The sequence below is a fragment of the Bos indicus x Bos taurus genome, chromosome 23, assembly GCF_003369695.1.
Source record: "Bos indicus x Bos taurus breed Angus x Brahman F1 hybrid chromosome 23, Bos_hybrid_MaternalHap_v2.0, whole genome shotgun sequence".
NCBI lineage: Eukaryota > Metazoa > Chordata > Mammalia > Artiodactyla > Bovidae > Bos > Bos indicus x Bos taurus.
In genome coordinates this window covers 32,359,907-32,375,887 of record NC_040098.1, presented here as the reverse complement: position 1 = coordinate 32,375,887, position 15,981 = coordinate 32,359,907, and the positions used below count along the sequence as shown (strand labels likewise).

Here is a 15,981-nt window from a genome sequence, read left to right as displayed (position 1 = left end):
TGAAAACTTCAAGAAGGAAAATGGCTGACACGTGAAGGTGTGTTGCCAGATTTCACTTAGACCTCCAAGTGAGACTGCTGGGTATTTGCATGGCCAAAGAATGTCACATGAAATTTGGATACATTTCAGAAAGTTACCTCTAATATTGTCCCCTGATCTGACAAATGTTTATTGAGAATATACCATGATCAAGTCTAGTTTTCATTACTAACATGATGGTCCCAAAGTCACACATGGTCCTTCCCACACTCTTCTAGAGCTTAAAATCCAATACCACCATGACTTCTAACTAACTGTCAAACAGCGGAGATGGTTTTCTCCACATAGCCATTATTTTCATTTTACCTTTAAAAAGATCTTTTCTTCAGTCTTTTGTGTCTGATACTGGTGTATTTTCTGCACAAATGATCAAGACAGATGAGCAATAATATCCAATGAAAGTACTTATACTATGTGCCATGGAAAACTTCTGTATATGGATACATAGCTTCCATTATCTTGGCATATCTACTTAAACATAATATCCATTTGGAATCCTTATCTCTTGCTTTTTGCAATTTTGGGGAATAATATCACCAAAAATTTTTAGAAGTAAATAGTGAAGGGAATTGTGAACCTTGCTGTCACCTAGGAGATGAGAATTTTGAGGTCAGGAGATGACAGTGTGCTATTTTGTATAGAAATGCTGAGGTGGAAGACTTCATTTATACAAAAGACTGTGAAAAATCACTCCCAATGGGGCCTCGAAAGAATAACTTAAATTCTGTCTTGGAAACTGTAGCATGCAGAATTCTCATTCCATAACACCAGTAAATTATGGAGAGCAGTGGAGTCTGAATCCAAGCACCAGAGCTTTAAAAAACAAACAACAACAACAAAACTAGTATCCTTCAGTTCAGTTCAGTCGCTCAGTCGTGTCTGGCTCTTTGCAATCCCATGGACTGCAGCATACCAGGCTTCCCTGTCCATCACCAAACTCCTGGAGCTTACTCAAACTCATGTCCATTGAGTCAGGGATGCCATCCAACCATCTCATCCTCTGCCATCCCCTTCTCCTCCTGCCCCCAATCCCTCCCAGCATCAGGGTCTTTTCCAATGAGTCAACTCTTCGCATGAGGTGACCAAAGTATTGGAGTTTCAGCTTCAGCATCAGCCCTTCCAAGGAATATTTAGGAGTGATTTCCTTTAGGAATGACTGGTTGGATCTCCTTGCAGTCCAAGGGACTCTCAAGAGTCTTCTCCAACACCACAGTTCAAAAGCATCAATTCTTCCACGCCCAGCTTTCTTTATAGTCCAACTCTCACATCTATACATGACTACTGGAAAAACCATAGCTTTGACTAGATGGACCTTTGTTGGCAAAGTAATGTCTCTGCTTTTTTATATGCTGTCTTGGTTGGTCATAGCTTTTCTTCCAAGGAGCAAGCATCTTGTAATTTCATGGCTGCAGTCACCAACCCATCTGCAGTGATTTTATAAAAAATAAAGTCTGTCACTGTTTCCACTGTTTCCCCATCTATTTGCCATGAAGTGATTGGACCAGATGCCATGATCTTCATTTTTTGAATGTGGAGTTTTAAACCAACTTTTTCACTCTCCTCTTTCACTTTTATCAAAAGTCTTTTTAGTTCTTCTTCACTTTCTGCCATAAAGGTGGTGTAATTTGCATGTCTGAGGTTATTGATATTTCTCCTGGCAATCTTGATTTCAGCTTGTGTTTCATCCAGCCCAGCATTTCGAATGATGTACTCTGCATATAAATAAGCAGGGTGACAATATGCAGCCTTGAGTACTCTTTTCCCAATTTGGAACCAGTCTGTAGTTCCATGTCCAGTTCTAACTGTTGCCTCTTGACCTGCATACAGATTTCTCAAAAGGCACGTCAGCCTTTTGGTCTGGTATTTTGGTATTTTGGACTGGTATTCCCATCTCTTGAAGAATTTTCCACAGTTTGTTGTGATCCACACAGTCAAAGGCTTTGGCGAAGTCTATAAAGCAGAAGTATATGTTTTTCTGAAACTCTCTTGCTTTCTCAATGATCCAGCGGATGTTGGTAATTTGATCTCTGGTTCCTCTGCCTTTTCTAAATCGAGCTTGAACATCTGGAAGTTCTCAGTTCACGTACTGTGAAGCCTGGCTTGGAGAATTTTGAGCATTACTTTGCTAGAGTGTTAAGTGAAGAAGTGAACTGAAGTTGTTCAGTCGTTTCCGATTCTTTGTGACCCCATGGACTGTAGCTACCAGGCTCCTTCATCCATGGAGTTTTCCAGGCAAGAGTACTGGAGTGAGTTGCCATTTCCTTCTCCAGGGGATCTTCCTGACCCAGGGATAGAACCTGGGTGTCCCGCATTGCAGGCAGAAACTTACCATCTGTGCCACCAGGAAAGACCAATGAGTGCAATTTTGCGGTAGTTTCAACGGATATCCTTAATACACGAAAAAAGAAAAAAAAAAATCTCCAGGATGTTGCCTTAGCTTTCCACTCCTGGAATTTATTTAAGAATTGGGGTTAATTTAAGAAAGGAGTTGGGTTTTGTTTGTTTGTTTGTTTTCATAAACAGAAAAAAGTAGGGAAATGCCCTGCAACCGTAAACATTACTTCACAGGCATGAACAAACCTGGGCCCTACAGGCAGCCTACTCAGTTATGTAACGGCTGGGGAGGACGCTGTCAGTTGTTTCCGTAGTGTAGTGGTTATCACGTTCGCCTCACACGCGAAAGGTCCCCGGTTCGAAACCGGGCGGAAACATTTTCCTAACCTGTTAGACACCGCTACTTGATTTAAGAGATTTCAACTTTCTTATATGTAAAAAATAACACAGCCCACAAGTCTTTGCACTTGCTGTTTGTTTGAAAGAAATTATCCCGAGTCCCGTGGTGATACCTGGTTTCGCTGTGCACACGCCGTAGAGTTCCCCCTTATCTCTTTGGCTGGGTTCCCACCCGGCCTGCGAGCTCGCGTCCCTCAGACAAAATCAGAGGACGGAGATGAGCCCGCTCCACGGAAACAGTTGCTCTCTTTGGAATTGGGATTTCTACGAAAAGAGGCTTCACCAGGAACTGACTCTGAAGGCACCTTGATCTTGGACCTGATCTGTAGCAGGAAAGTCCCCCAACTTAAACCAGTTCTAATTGAAGAGAAATCCAGTTTCCCCTGACAAAGACCATTGGCACACTGCCAAATGTTTATATTGTTATTCTTCCTCCCAGCTTTTCCTAAAGGGATCTGTGCTCGTGTACGAAAGCGATTGTGCATTAGGGAAAGGGAAATAGACTTTTCAGAGGTTACTAGACAATGGCTCTGAACTGGCATCAACTGCTAGAGATACAAGATATCACTGCTGTCCATCGGGCAAAGTACGTATTCATGATCAGACAACCTACGAAGGTTTTTTTTGTTTGTTTGTTTTTTTGCCTCTGATCCGTTTCACTGTGGGCATAGTGGGTCTCTGAGTCCACCCTGTGATTACTTTCCCAATTCCAGACAGAATCTCTATGTCATTTCCATGACTGATGGAGTGACGGCTATTATGGAATAAAAGGCCAATTAGACGCCACCAGAATTTTCTCTATGAAAATAATTAAACCAAACACAAAACTGATATTCCTGGAGGGATAGCTGAGATTAGTGCCAACATCAAGAGCTTGAAAGGTACAGGGTCACAGATTCACCAAATTTCTATTCAATTCATTTACTCGAGTATAGAAGATAAATCTGTTACAGAGAATGAGAGTTAGTTATTGTAAATCTGGTTAAGTGATTATGTCAGTTGCGTCTGTTAGCGCAGATGTCCTTTCACTAGTGGAGAAAACGTACACATTCCCTGCCACCTGGTATGCAGCTACTGATACATTTTGTGCCATTTTCTCTATATTCAGTCAGAAAGACCATCAGAAGCAACTGAGCTTTCAGCTGGCTGAATTAACTGTACAGCTTACCTACTTTACCTCAGGGGTATATCAACTCTTCAATCATATGTTATAAATTAGTCTACAGAGACCGTCACCACCTTACCATGTGTTCTAAAGTTGAAAGCTGATTATTGTTGTTTTACATGAATATTTTAGGCAAATTTATATTGTGCAAACTGATCACAAATGAATGGGTTTACGTTTCCAGTACTGGCTCAGTCTTGTGAGCCTCACTTGTGTCTTTATCCCAGTTTTAGTCCATATGGATTAAGTAACAAAAATACAATAGACCAAGTGGCTTAAAAGACAAGCATTTATTTCTCACATTTATGGAGGCCAGTGTTGATTCTCACTCTGGTGACACTTTGCTTCCTGGCTGCCTGTCCCACAGACAGCTGTCTTCTCACTATATCCTCAGATGCAGGAAAGGGTGAAGAAGTTCTCTACCATCTCTTTTAGAAGGACCTAATTCTACTCATGAATGACTTAATGACCTAAAGCACCTGCCTCCCAAAACCATCACATTGGGGATTAGGTTTCAACATATCGGGGGCAGTGGGGGTAAGCACATTCAGTCTACAGCAATCCCCAAAACATCCATTTCCTTTTCTACCCTCAACTATGTTTATTCACGGAAAATATTGACCATCTGTGCAAGGAGGCCAGTGGTCAATAGGTGATGCTGAAACCAGTTGTTAAGACATTTGAATGAAAATTATCCTGAACTGATTTTTCACATCTGGAACTGCTGCCCCATCATACAGTCCTGTCAGTTGAGTTTGAGTCTTCAGAGACATCAGAGGAGTTATTTTCTAAGATTTTTTTGTCGGGAGCCACGTTAGGCATTACTGACAAAATGGAGGCACGGCCCTCAGCCCCCTCTCCTCATTCCGCAGGCATGGACCCGGGATTAAGGAGTTAGGCCTTGTAATTCTGACTTGTCTTTTCCTCTCCTTGGCTGAGTTGACTGAAAAGGAATATTAAGGTGCTTATTGTTCTTGAGAGGAGCATGAGAAGGCACAAAGCCTTCTGCAGCTGTGCTCAGAGAATAAGTCATAAAGTTAATCATTGACATTTGTTAAAGGACTTTTACAAAAGAGTGTTCCAGGATGAGCACATAGGCCGTAGCTTGAGGCCATGGGAGGGATTGCTATTTGAAGCCTATTTGTGAGGAGAATGTTTCTGGCAAAGGAGTTTACTGAATTTAGGGCTTAGAAATAATTAAAACAGTAAGTTAAAGATTTAAGGAATGTTGTAAAGTTAGCATATTTTACTATAGCTTATAGAAGTTAGGAATTTTAGAGACACTATAGCTAGAAGCCTTTTTAAGGGATAGTGAGCTCAGGATGTTAAGGGCAAACAGGATTTAGGAAGATAAGTAGTAAACTGAAGAATGTAGCACGGGTTACTGTGTAATCACAAGTTAACTATAGGACACTTTACAGGAAGTAGATAATAGATGATAAGGCTGATTCTGAGAGAATCACTGAAGCAGGAACTCTGTTTGAAGAGCAACAATGATTTATGGAGATAATAAATCTGGGAGAGGGGGAACTGAAAATGTCAAACCTCTGGCCTAATGTTTTTGTAAATGTATAAAAGAGAATCTTAAACTTGAAATAAACAGGCAGTCCAAAAAAACTGAGAGGCTGCCTCATTTCTCTCACCGACACCGTTCACCTCTTCAGGTTGAATCCCTGGTTGCTGGAGTTGGACTCCAGCATTTTTTTACCTCCCACTTCTTCCTAAAATTGAGAAAGTTGACTGAGAAAGAAGGTTGGACATATTTTAAAATCAAAGAAGCTTTAAAACATGATAATAAGTTACCAGCATTTTCTCCACCAACTTTTTTTCCACAATGAATAGTATCCATACACACTCATTTGGCCTTTTACAGCTCCAAACCCACAGGTGTACATCCAGGAGGAAAGAAAAAGAACATCTCCTGGGGGAATGTTGATGTATAGAAGAGTATGGAAGCCTTACAGTGGCACAGAGAGTCTGAGAAACCATTCAGAACTCTGATGAAAGTTAAACTCCCAAGGAGGAGACAGGGAGGAAGGGATGAACAGTGACTGCTTTTGTTGTTGTTCAGTCGTTCAGTTGTGTCCAATTCTTTGTGACCTCATGGACTGCAGCATGCCAGGCTTCCCTGTCCTTCCCTATCTCCCAGAGTTTGCTCAAACTCATGTCCATTGAATCGGTGATTCCATGCAACCATCTCATCCTCTGAATGTTGGAACCCACCAAAAAAAGTTACTCCATATCCAAGGGCAAAGGAGAAGCCGCAGTAAGATGGTAGGAGAGGGTGCAGTCATGTTTAAAATCAAATCCCATACCCGCCAGAGACACACAAGCAAAACCTTGTGTGCACCAGGACCCAGGGAAAGGAGCAGTGACCACCCTTCCCATCCCCGCCCCCCCCCCCCCCCACACACACACACAAGAAATTGAGCCAGACCTGCCTGTGGGACTGCTTTGGGATGGGGTTATTTTAAACAGCTTCCTTTTCCTGTTCTCCCTCCCTCTTTGGTTCTCCCAAATTTGTTAGTAGAGTAGAAGTACTAGGAAGACGATCAAAATCTAGGTGAGGAAAAAAAAAAACACATTTCAAAAGAACTTTTAACTTGTGAGTGGATTTTACATCTTTATCCCAAGGTTATTGAATTCTCCAACGCGCTTTGTTGGAAGGTCTATGAAACCACCAGAACTGTGAACTGGCTAAGTGGCAAAACTGGGGACAGGAAACTGGAAAGAATTTCTCATGAAAACAACTCCTGGGAAACTGTCCACTGTAAACAGAACTACACTCTGGCCAAGACAGATAATAAAACGAAAGACATGCTACTTTCTCTGCAAAAACAAAGCAACAAAACACATACAAAGACAACTGTTAAAAATTGTATTCCTAGACCCAAAGGAGGAAGTTTTAGCTATTTAAATTCTGCAATTTTGGACAAAATAGGCCACTGAGATTACACTGTGGAGAGAACATCCTAGAATAAATCAAGGACCTTGAAGTCAGGGTGAGTCTGACCTACTGAGCTGGTCCTGGTTGCTCACAAACAGAAGATTCAATTCAGTGTCTGAAGAACATTCCAGAACCATCTGATCTTGAATCACGTGATTCTCCCAGAGACCCCCATGTCTCCCGTGGCCTGTGTGTCCAGGTCTAAGCTTGGACAGCATTCCAAAACCCTTTTGCCTTTCTGCCTCAGGCTTCCTGAGTGACTTCAAATCTCATCTGTGTGATTTGCTTCTTCTGAGGCTCTAAGTGAGGCCTCCTTCAGAATGCTGACTATTGCTGAGTCCCAGAAAGGAAGCTCTATTCCAGAGGAGAATTCTGGTTAGAAAAATTTTTCTCCCTTACTTCCTCATTTATAATGTTTTCTTGAGCTTTTATTTGATTTTTTAATAGATAACATCTAAAGTCTAAAGGGATATGCAGTAAATTTCTCCCTCCTGCTTTCAAAGAGTGCCACCTCCTTAGTCTCCAGCCCCTCAACTGGGAACTTTTGCCATGAGTTTACTTGAGAGTTTTTTGTTTTTTTGTAAAATGTGTATTCAATCTAACATGAATATACCACCAAAAGTAGAATTCTACAGAGATTGCTCTGAACCTTTCATTTTATATGTATGTATATAGTAGTCTTTATCATTCTGTCTTAAATATGCATTGCATTCTACTGTGTAGTTGTGCCATTATTTATCTAATTAAGTAATTCTGACTAATTAAGTTTTTTCAATCCTACTATTTCAATGAATGCTTCAGAGAGTGAGTTTGAACACAATATAACTCTCATGTGTTCAAGTCTATCTCTTACATTTGTGGAAATGCTGTAGCAAAGAGTATATGCATTTGAAATATTGGTAGATCCTGCCCAGTTGTCCTTGTAGCCTCAAAGCATAGTGTATTTGTCTGTGGAAAACAGAAATGAATAGGATCGTAGGCACCCTTAATACAACTTCATTTCGTGCCAAGTATGAAGCAAAACCAGGCAATCCATGAAAACCGTAGAAACTTTTAGAAAATCAAGGATTCTTGTGATGTTGGAATATTGACCTCTCTCAGAGGTGAGACTTCGCAGCATGGAGCCTGGCAGGATGGGGACAAGATGGATGACGCTGAGCAGACAGATCTGATGAATACTTAAAGTAAACATACCAAATAAGCAAGAGCAGCCAAAATTGGTAGGCAGGATTGTAAATCAGGGCCCTATAACGATGTGTATTTTAATGTCCAAATAAACAATGGAAGCAGAGCTGTGATGGCCGAGTGGTTAAGGCGTTGGACTCGAAATCCAATGGGGTCTCCCCGCGCAGGTTCAAATCCTGCTCACAGCGCTATTCAGTAGCTTTCTGTTCTAATCGCGAGGCGATTTGTTTTTCGCTGTGAATCTCTGCTTCAAATTTTGTTTTTAAAAACCTGTAATAAAATTCCACGCTCTGATAACAGAAATGCAGGTAGCTTCCTTAAAGCGTTCTCTGGTATTTATAAGAAACCAGCCAACCATGGAACGGGCTGGCAGGAACTATAAAGATCTAGGGTCATAAATATCCTTGTGGTGTGTGTGTGTGTGTGTGTGTGTGTGTGTGTGTGCGCGCGCGCGCTCTTTAAAACTGTAGAAATGAGGAAGCTGAGGCAAAGAAGATACACAGCCCTGGCCAAGGCAATAAATCTAACCAAGGAAGAGTACGGATAAAAGTTGTGGGCACCGTGGCTGCACTCAGACCCAAACCATTGCACTTCTCGCTCAAAGGACTACCCTCGCTTATAAACACTTATTTCCATATGCCTGTTTCGCCTACTTTGAGCCCTTAAACATTGCTAGCCAATTTGTGTAATGATGACTGATAGTTTTAAATTTTATAATTATATTAACTTTGAACGTCTAAGTTCCTATGTGAACTTAGTTCTTAAAGAGTTTACCTTTATTGAATTATTACCTTCATTTCGCCTAATTTGAGAAGGTAGGTATTTCAGAATGTCTTCTCTGATGCAGTGTCTGAAATTATTTCCTCTGGAAAGAGTTTTGGCTATTTGGAGAGTGAGATTGAAAACATATGATTAATACCTCAAGGATGAGTTTTATTCCACTTTCAGTGTATCAAAATTGAAAATTCAACGGGTCATTAATAATTGATCCACACACAGCATCAGTATCTAAGTGCTAAAGAAAAATGAAATGGTTTGAGGAATGAACAGATGAACGACTGCAGAAATTAATGAAGCGTTCACAAGTAGAAACAATAGAAACAAGCATGTACGTAAATGAGGTTGGAGTGCCGGCAGGCGCTAACCACTGTCGTTTTGTCACATACATGATGCTCCAAAGCAGAAAGTTCTTTCATAATTATAAATATTTTAAGTGAATGTAGCATGCAAAATGACCCTGAATATAACCCATCAGCTTTACCAGAATACACACCTCCTTCCTGTCTAACTGATTTCCGTCTTCATTGTCAAACAACTATTTTCTCACCCATTCCAGTGAACAAAGACTAATAGAAAACATCGACACGAAAGGGGGCCAGTGGCGCAATGGATAACGCGTCTGACTACGGATCAGAAGATTCTAGGTTCGACTCCTGGCTGGCTCGATACCCCTATATTTTTAGGAGGAAGGAAAAAAAATTCTTTGTACTCTTTACAAACAAAAAAATTATTTCTAAGTTCTTAAAATTCTTCGAAGTAAATCATCTGATCTGGTTTTTAACCATCCGTGGTACCTGCCACACAGAGCAATTTCGGCTTTTCTTTAAGTCTGAATGGATGCTTAAAGTCTGGGTGGATGCTTAAAGTATCTGTCTCCTAAAACGTCCCCTTTATCTCGTTCCTTTCAATGATACTGAGAAGGGGAGTTGACAGAAAGGTCTTTGGAAAGACAACTTCAAAAATTAAATATGGAATATTATTTGACCATAAAAATAAATGAATTTCTGATACATGTTACACATGAAGGAACCTTGAAGATACATGCTAAGTGAAAGAAGTCAGACACAAAAAGCCATATGTTGTATGATTCCGTTTATATGAGATGTCCAGAATAGGCAAATCCAGAGACAGTAGTTGCCAAGAACTGGGGAAAGGGTACAGAGTTGATTTTTGTGTGATGGAAATGTGAAACATGATAATGATGAAGGTTGCATAACTCTGGGAATATACTCAAAAACACTGAATTGTGCACTTTTGTGTGAATCTTACAGTATATAAAGTATATCTTAATTTTTAAAAATCAAAGAAGCAAGAAAGAAAAGAAAAATATGACCAACATTTTCTTCATTAATTGTCCCCCATTGGGCAGGGTTCTCCCTCTTTAAGCTCTTCCCTGCACAATTTCTGTCTCGGAGCATGGGTCATAGAGGGAAAATAAAGGACATCGACTGGAGAAATTGAATCTGGAAATATGCTTCTATGGACAGATGAAATCATAGCGTCCCCCTCAATTCAGCGATCTTGGCGAAGATACGCCCTGACACCTGAGAAAGCTATTCAGACTCGTATCTCTCCGCCCAGCCCCGGATCTCAAACAGAAGAGCGCTACAGCCTCACCATCAAACTCAGAGACTATTCAGAGTTGTAAGGAATCCGAGGCAGAAATTAAACCGACAGGAAGAGGGCAAGGATGTCGAACGAGTCAAGGAAAGTAGCAGTTTGGGGGTGGTGTCTCTTTCAACAGCTTGATCTCCTTTCCAGGTGTTCCTGGGCGTGACTTTAGACTCTTGGAGCAAAGTGGAGGCGTCTGGGAAGGAAATCAAGGTGAAGATAGAAAGGAACAAAAACATGCAAAATTTCACTTGGTAGTACTTATGTATTGTAGCTCAGACGGTAAGGAATCTGCCTGCAATGTGAGAGATCCACGTTCAATCCCTGGGTCAAGAAGATTCCCTGGATGAAGGGAAAGGCTGCCCACTCCAGTATTCTTGCCTGGGAAATCCCATGGACAGAGGAGCCTGGCTGGATACAGCCCATGGGGTCGCAAAGGATCGGATACAACTGAGCGACTAACACTTTTCTTCACATTTTACGGAAGCTGATTGGCTCCGTACATTGTGCGTTCTAAGCGGTGCTGGCAATTAAAAGAATGAACCTGCCACGCGTCTACTCCTCGTTTGATATATGATCTGTTGGGCTGTTACCCAGTTAAAAGGCTGGAGTGGGGGCAGAATGGGGAGGATCAGTCAGTCAGTTCAGTCGCTCAGTCGTGTCCGACTCTTTGCGACCCCATGAATCGCAGCACGCCGGGCCTCCCTGTCCATCACCAACTCCCGGAGTTCACTCAGACTCAGGTCCATTGAGTCAGTGATGCCATCCAGCCATCTCATCCTCTGTCGTCCCCTGCTCCTCCTGCCCTCAATCCCTCCCAGCATCAGAGTCTTTTCCAATGAGTCAACTCTTAAACAATGGCCCAAAGAATCTGGAACTTCCTGATGTAAACGCTTCTCAAAACTTGGCGGAGGAGAATCGCTAAGAGGGAGTATTATGCCCAGTTTTCTAGATTTCAACCCTCGGAGATTCTATAGTGATTCTAGGATGCAGCTCATGAATTTTTAGCAAACTGATGTTGTATTTTATTATCCTCTTTTTCCAACTAGTAACGACAGGGAACTTCCACGGTAGAAGGGGAAAATAGAGCGTCTATATTAAAATAGAGCGTTTAATATTATTCCACGAGGCTTTAACCAGCCAAGGTAACCAACTTTTCTATTCTCAAGATTTTTGGACTGGTTTTTTTTTTGGTTGTGGTGGTGGCTTGTTGTAAAAGGAAGTCCGTTTCAACTTCCCTTTCAAATAAACAAAAACACATTTGATATATTCATCAAATCACTCTTGGACCTAAAGGAGATAACAGGTTCTTTTCCCAAAATTTCGGGGAAGTTCTTCCCCTCCTCAAAAAAAAAAAAAAAAAAAAAAACTACAGAGATAATACTGTGAAGTATTATTTCCTTTCCCCCAGAATGTTGGGTTAGGGTTAAGATGCCCTGTCCAAAACAATAGACATTAACACATGCTTCTAAATTCAGTCTATTTTTAAAAGAAAAATCGTGCAATCTCATTAATTTTTATTGATTGCATGTCAGAATGATAATATTCGGAGTTAAAACATTAAAATTAATTCCAATTGTTTATTTCTACTTCTTAAAATATGACTACTAGAAAAATTAAACTTACTCATTATGTGATATTATTACCTCTCACATCGTCCTATGGTTATTGATGTAGTAACATCAGTAAAGTGTGATCAATTTGCCAGGGAAGTGGTTCTTTTGAGCAGGCTCCACAGCAGTGTCATATTCCCAAGAATTTGTATTTGATTTTCACTTCAATAAAATGTGTATTATTCTCTAGAGGCAATTTCTAGTGTGTGAAAATGGAAACTTTCTCACAATATATTTATCTGTTTTTCTTTTTCTCTATCGAAGAGGGCTAAAAAACTTGTTTCATAAGTAAAAGATCCTGAAATGAAATTTGGCAGAGCTCTCTTCATAGGCTTTATCCTTGTGAAAAGTGTTAGCCTTCATTTTGTTGAACACAGTCTGGGGAATTAACCTTGATCAAGCCTATGTTGTCCAATTGCTGAATGATGTGGGAAACTAAGAGTCTCATGTTTACTTCATCTATGTGGTTTCTGAAGATGGCAGGCACTGGAAGTTTCATAAGAAGAGAAGTAAAGACTGAGTGAACTATGTAAAAAGTTGCATGAAAAATCATTTCACACGAGGTATGACTGAAGCACTATAAATTACTATTTGGACACCAAACAATTCAGATTTTCATTGGATGACAATGCCCCTCTCATATGTGACGAGATTATCAGCGATTTACTTTGCAATCTTCAGATATTTTGGCTTTCATCTTTGAGGTTACCATATGAGAGTTTACAATGAGAGCTCCAGCAGTTACTAGAAACCACTGCTTTTTCTTTTTGTTTTTGTGTGTGTGTATAATCCCCACAACCAGTCTTAATTCTTTCTGGCATCCTAGGATATTTACCACACATGATGGTCAATAAATATTTGTGAATGGATCAGTGAATACCTAATTTCTTTTCTGTACAACTGTGGAAGTCAGTAGAATGGAGCTGTACACTGAAGATGCTGATGGCTGCACGAACTCTTAGAACCAGAAAGCTAAACTCTTTCCTCTTATTGTGTCTCTCCTGCACCCTCTACTGACAAAATTTCAGTGCCACCTGGCACAAGAAAATAGAAGTTTAAAAGGCCCAGATCCCTCTGCAAAAAAAAAAAAAAAAAATCTAAAAGGGTGAATTTGGAGCTGACACATGCATTAGAGAAAAAAAAAAAAAAAAAAAACACAGCACTGTTTTTCCTCCTGTATGTCTTCTTCAGTACTCACACAGAACACTTTACTTCAGACACTTCTGGCCAGTAAATATGTGGAAGCTCCTCCCCAGCCAAGCAATTTTGCAACACCGAGTGTCCTATAGTTTAACTCAATGCTGACATTATTTTTCTGGAAATAGCCTCAGATCCCAAAGCTTACAATGAGATTAGTCCCTCGCTCCCATTTCAGAAGCCAAAGGAACATAGTAGGTCCCCGCATTATCCCAACACATAAACAGGTGGCAAATTTCAGTAAATTTTTGGAAACTAAGAGTCAAATAAATATGCTAAATTCAAACACACACACACACAAAGAGACACAGGATGTCTTTGATAGACTAACTAGTAGACTCTATAGGGATGAGAAAAGAAATGATCAACCTGAAGGCCTAGAAACTACCCAAGCTGAAACATAAAGGAAAAAAAATAATAAGAAGCACTTTTAAGAGTTACTGATTAATACATTTGTAATGAGAATCCCAGAAGGTGAGAAGAGAGGAAAGAACAGAAAAAATATTGGGAGAGTTAATGATCTAGTATTTTTTCCCAAGATAAGGAAATACAGGTATCTCTCACTTTTCTAAAGTTCACTTTGCTGCCACTTCATTTTTAGGAAAGACCTGCTTTAGTACTTGTTTTGGTAGACAGCTTGTTAAAAAACAGAGACACTACTCTGCCCACAAAAGTCCTTATAGTCAAAGCTATGGTTTTGCCAGTAGTCTTGTATGGATGTGAGAGTTGGACCATAAAGAAAGCTGAGTGCAGAAGAATCTATGCTTTTGAATTGTGGTGTTGGAGAAGACTCTTGAGAGTCCCTTGGACTGCAAGGAGATCCAACCAGTCCATCCTAAAGGAAATCAGTCCAGAATATTCATTGGAAGGACTGATGCTGAAGCTGAAGCTCCAATACTTTGGCCATTTGATGAGAAGAGCTGATTCATTAGAAAAGACCCTGATACTGGGGAAAATTGAAGGCGGGAGGAGAAGGGGACAACAGAGGATGAGATGGATGCATGGCCTCATCGACTCAATGGACATGAGTTTGAGCAAGCTCCTTGGAGATGGTTAAGGACAGGGAAGTCTAGTATGCTGCAGTCCATGGGTCGCAAAGAGTCGGACACGACTGAGCGACTGAACAGCAGCAAGTTTTGCAGGGAGCCATTGTAGAGGCTGAGCGCATCAGGAGCAGCAAGGGCGGGGCCGCCAAGCTCCTCCCCCAGGTACTATACTGTGCATCTCACCTTCAGGCCGCCACAGCTTGGACAGTGTCTGTGAGCATCTGTGCTGTATCTCCACTAACTTTGTACATTCATATGTAAGAAGTGTCCTAAGATAATTGTTTCTTCACTTCATGCCAATTCAGCTTGTGAAATGTTTTATAGGAATGCTCTGCTTTCTGATAGTGGAGGAACCTGTACATCAAACCTCAGCTCCAAGGTCAGAGAATTCCAAGCTATCTAATTCTCTATCTATCTGAAACGGTAGACTTTCATCAGAAATTAGGTATGCCAGAAGATAATGGAATAGCATTTGAAAGTGATGAGAGGCTACTTTTAAAAAAATCTGTAAACTCAGAATTCTCCACCAAGCAAAAAATATTTCCCAAAGCTGAATAGGAAATAAAAGTCCTTCCTGACAAACAAAAACTGAAGTGCATTTCTATCAGACCTGCAAAACAGGAAATGTTATAAGGTGGTCTCAGGAAGAGAGAATACAAAGCAATGAATATACACAAAAATGGATACAATAGAGGTACATATAAGCAATATTTCCCCCAATTTTAATCACTCTAAAAATGACTGACTGCATTAGACAAAAATAGTAGTGGCATATTGTACAATAATAGCATACATGAAAACAAACTCTGTGGCAGCAATGACACACAATATAGGAAGAAGTATATTACTGCAAGCTTCTTACATTGTAAAGGAAGCAGCAAAGTACAATTTGAAGGTAGATTTTGAATGATTGTAGTTGTATATAGAAAACCGTAGGGAAAACACTATTTGTTTAAGACATACAAATGATAAGGCAACACTCTAGATATAATCAAATCATATAAGATTTTCACATATTTCAAAGACACAAAAAAAGAGATAAAAGAAAGGAGAACATAGAAAGAAACTAATAAGACAGTGGATTTTTTAAAAAATACAAGTATATCATTTACATTATATCTAAATTCCCTAAATCCACCAATTATAGACAGAGCCTGTCAGATTGGATAAAAAGAGTTCAGAGTCAACTATATGCTGGACTATTATCCAAGTTTGCACAAGAAACTATCATTTCCAGATAAGATACTTGCTAAAGTAACTGGATCCCTGAGTCAGGAAGATCCCCTACAGAAGGAATGGCTACTCACGCCAGAACTCTCGACTGGGAAATCCCATAGACAGAGGAGCCTGGCAGGCAACAGTTTCCAGAGTCGCAAAAGAACTGGACATGACTAGGCATCAACAAAACCAATTCTACCGGGAGTGGGGTTCGAACCCACGCAGACAGATGTCTATTGGATCTTAAGTCCAACGCCTTAACCACTCGGCCATCCCGATGGTGAGCACTAGTACCTACAAGTCAAATATTACTGGGTTAAAATTAATTAGGCTTTCTAAATTCCATATATATGTGTTAATATACTGTATTGGTGTTTTTCTTTCTGACTTACTTCACTCTGTATAATAGGCTCCAGTTTCATCCACATCATTAGAACTGATTCAAAC

The 15,981-nt window shown here is 40.3% G+C and overlaps 4 non-coding genes across 4 annotated transcripts; 3 read left to right on the top strand and 1 right to left on the bottom strand.

Moving 5' to 3' along the window:
- The first annotated feature begins 2,677 nt into the window (after positions 1-2,677).
- Positions 2,678-2,750, top strand: TRNAV-CAC. Its single transcript has one exon. It is a non-coding gene; the product is annotated as a tRNA-Val (tRNA).
- Positions 2,751-8,175: 5,425 nt separating this feature from the next.
- TRNAS-CGA lies at positions 8,176-8,257 on the top strand. Its single transcript has one exon. It is a non-coding gene; the product is annotated as a tRNA-Ser (tRNA).
- A 1,184-nt stretch (positions 8,258-9,441) lies between these two features.
- TRNAR-ACG lies at positions 9,442-9,514 on the top strand. The gene has a single exon. It is a non-coding gene; the product is annotated as a tRNA-Arg (tRNA).
- A 6,216-nt stretch (positions 9,515-15,730) lies between these two features.
- TRNAL-UAA lies at positions 15,731-15,813 on the bottom strand. Its single transcript has one exon. It is a non-coding gene; the product is annotated as a tRNA-Leu (tRNA).
- Between the last annotated feature and the right edge of the window lie 168 nt (positions 15,814-15,981).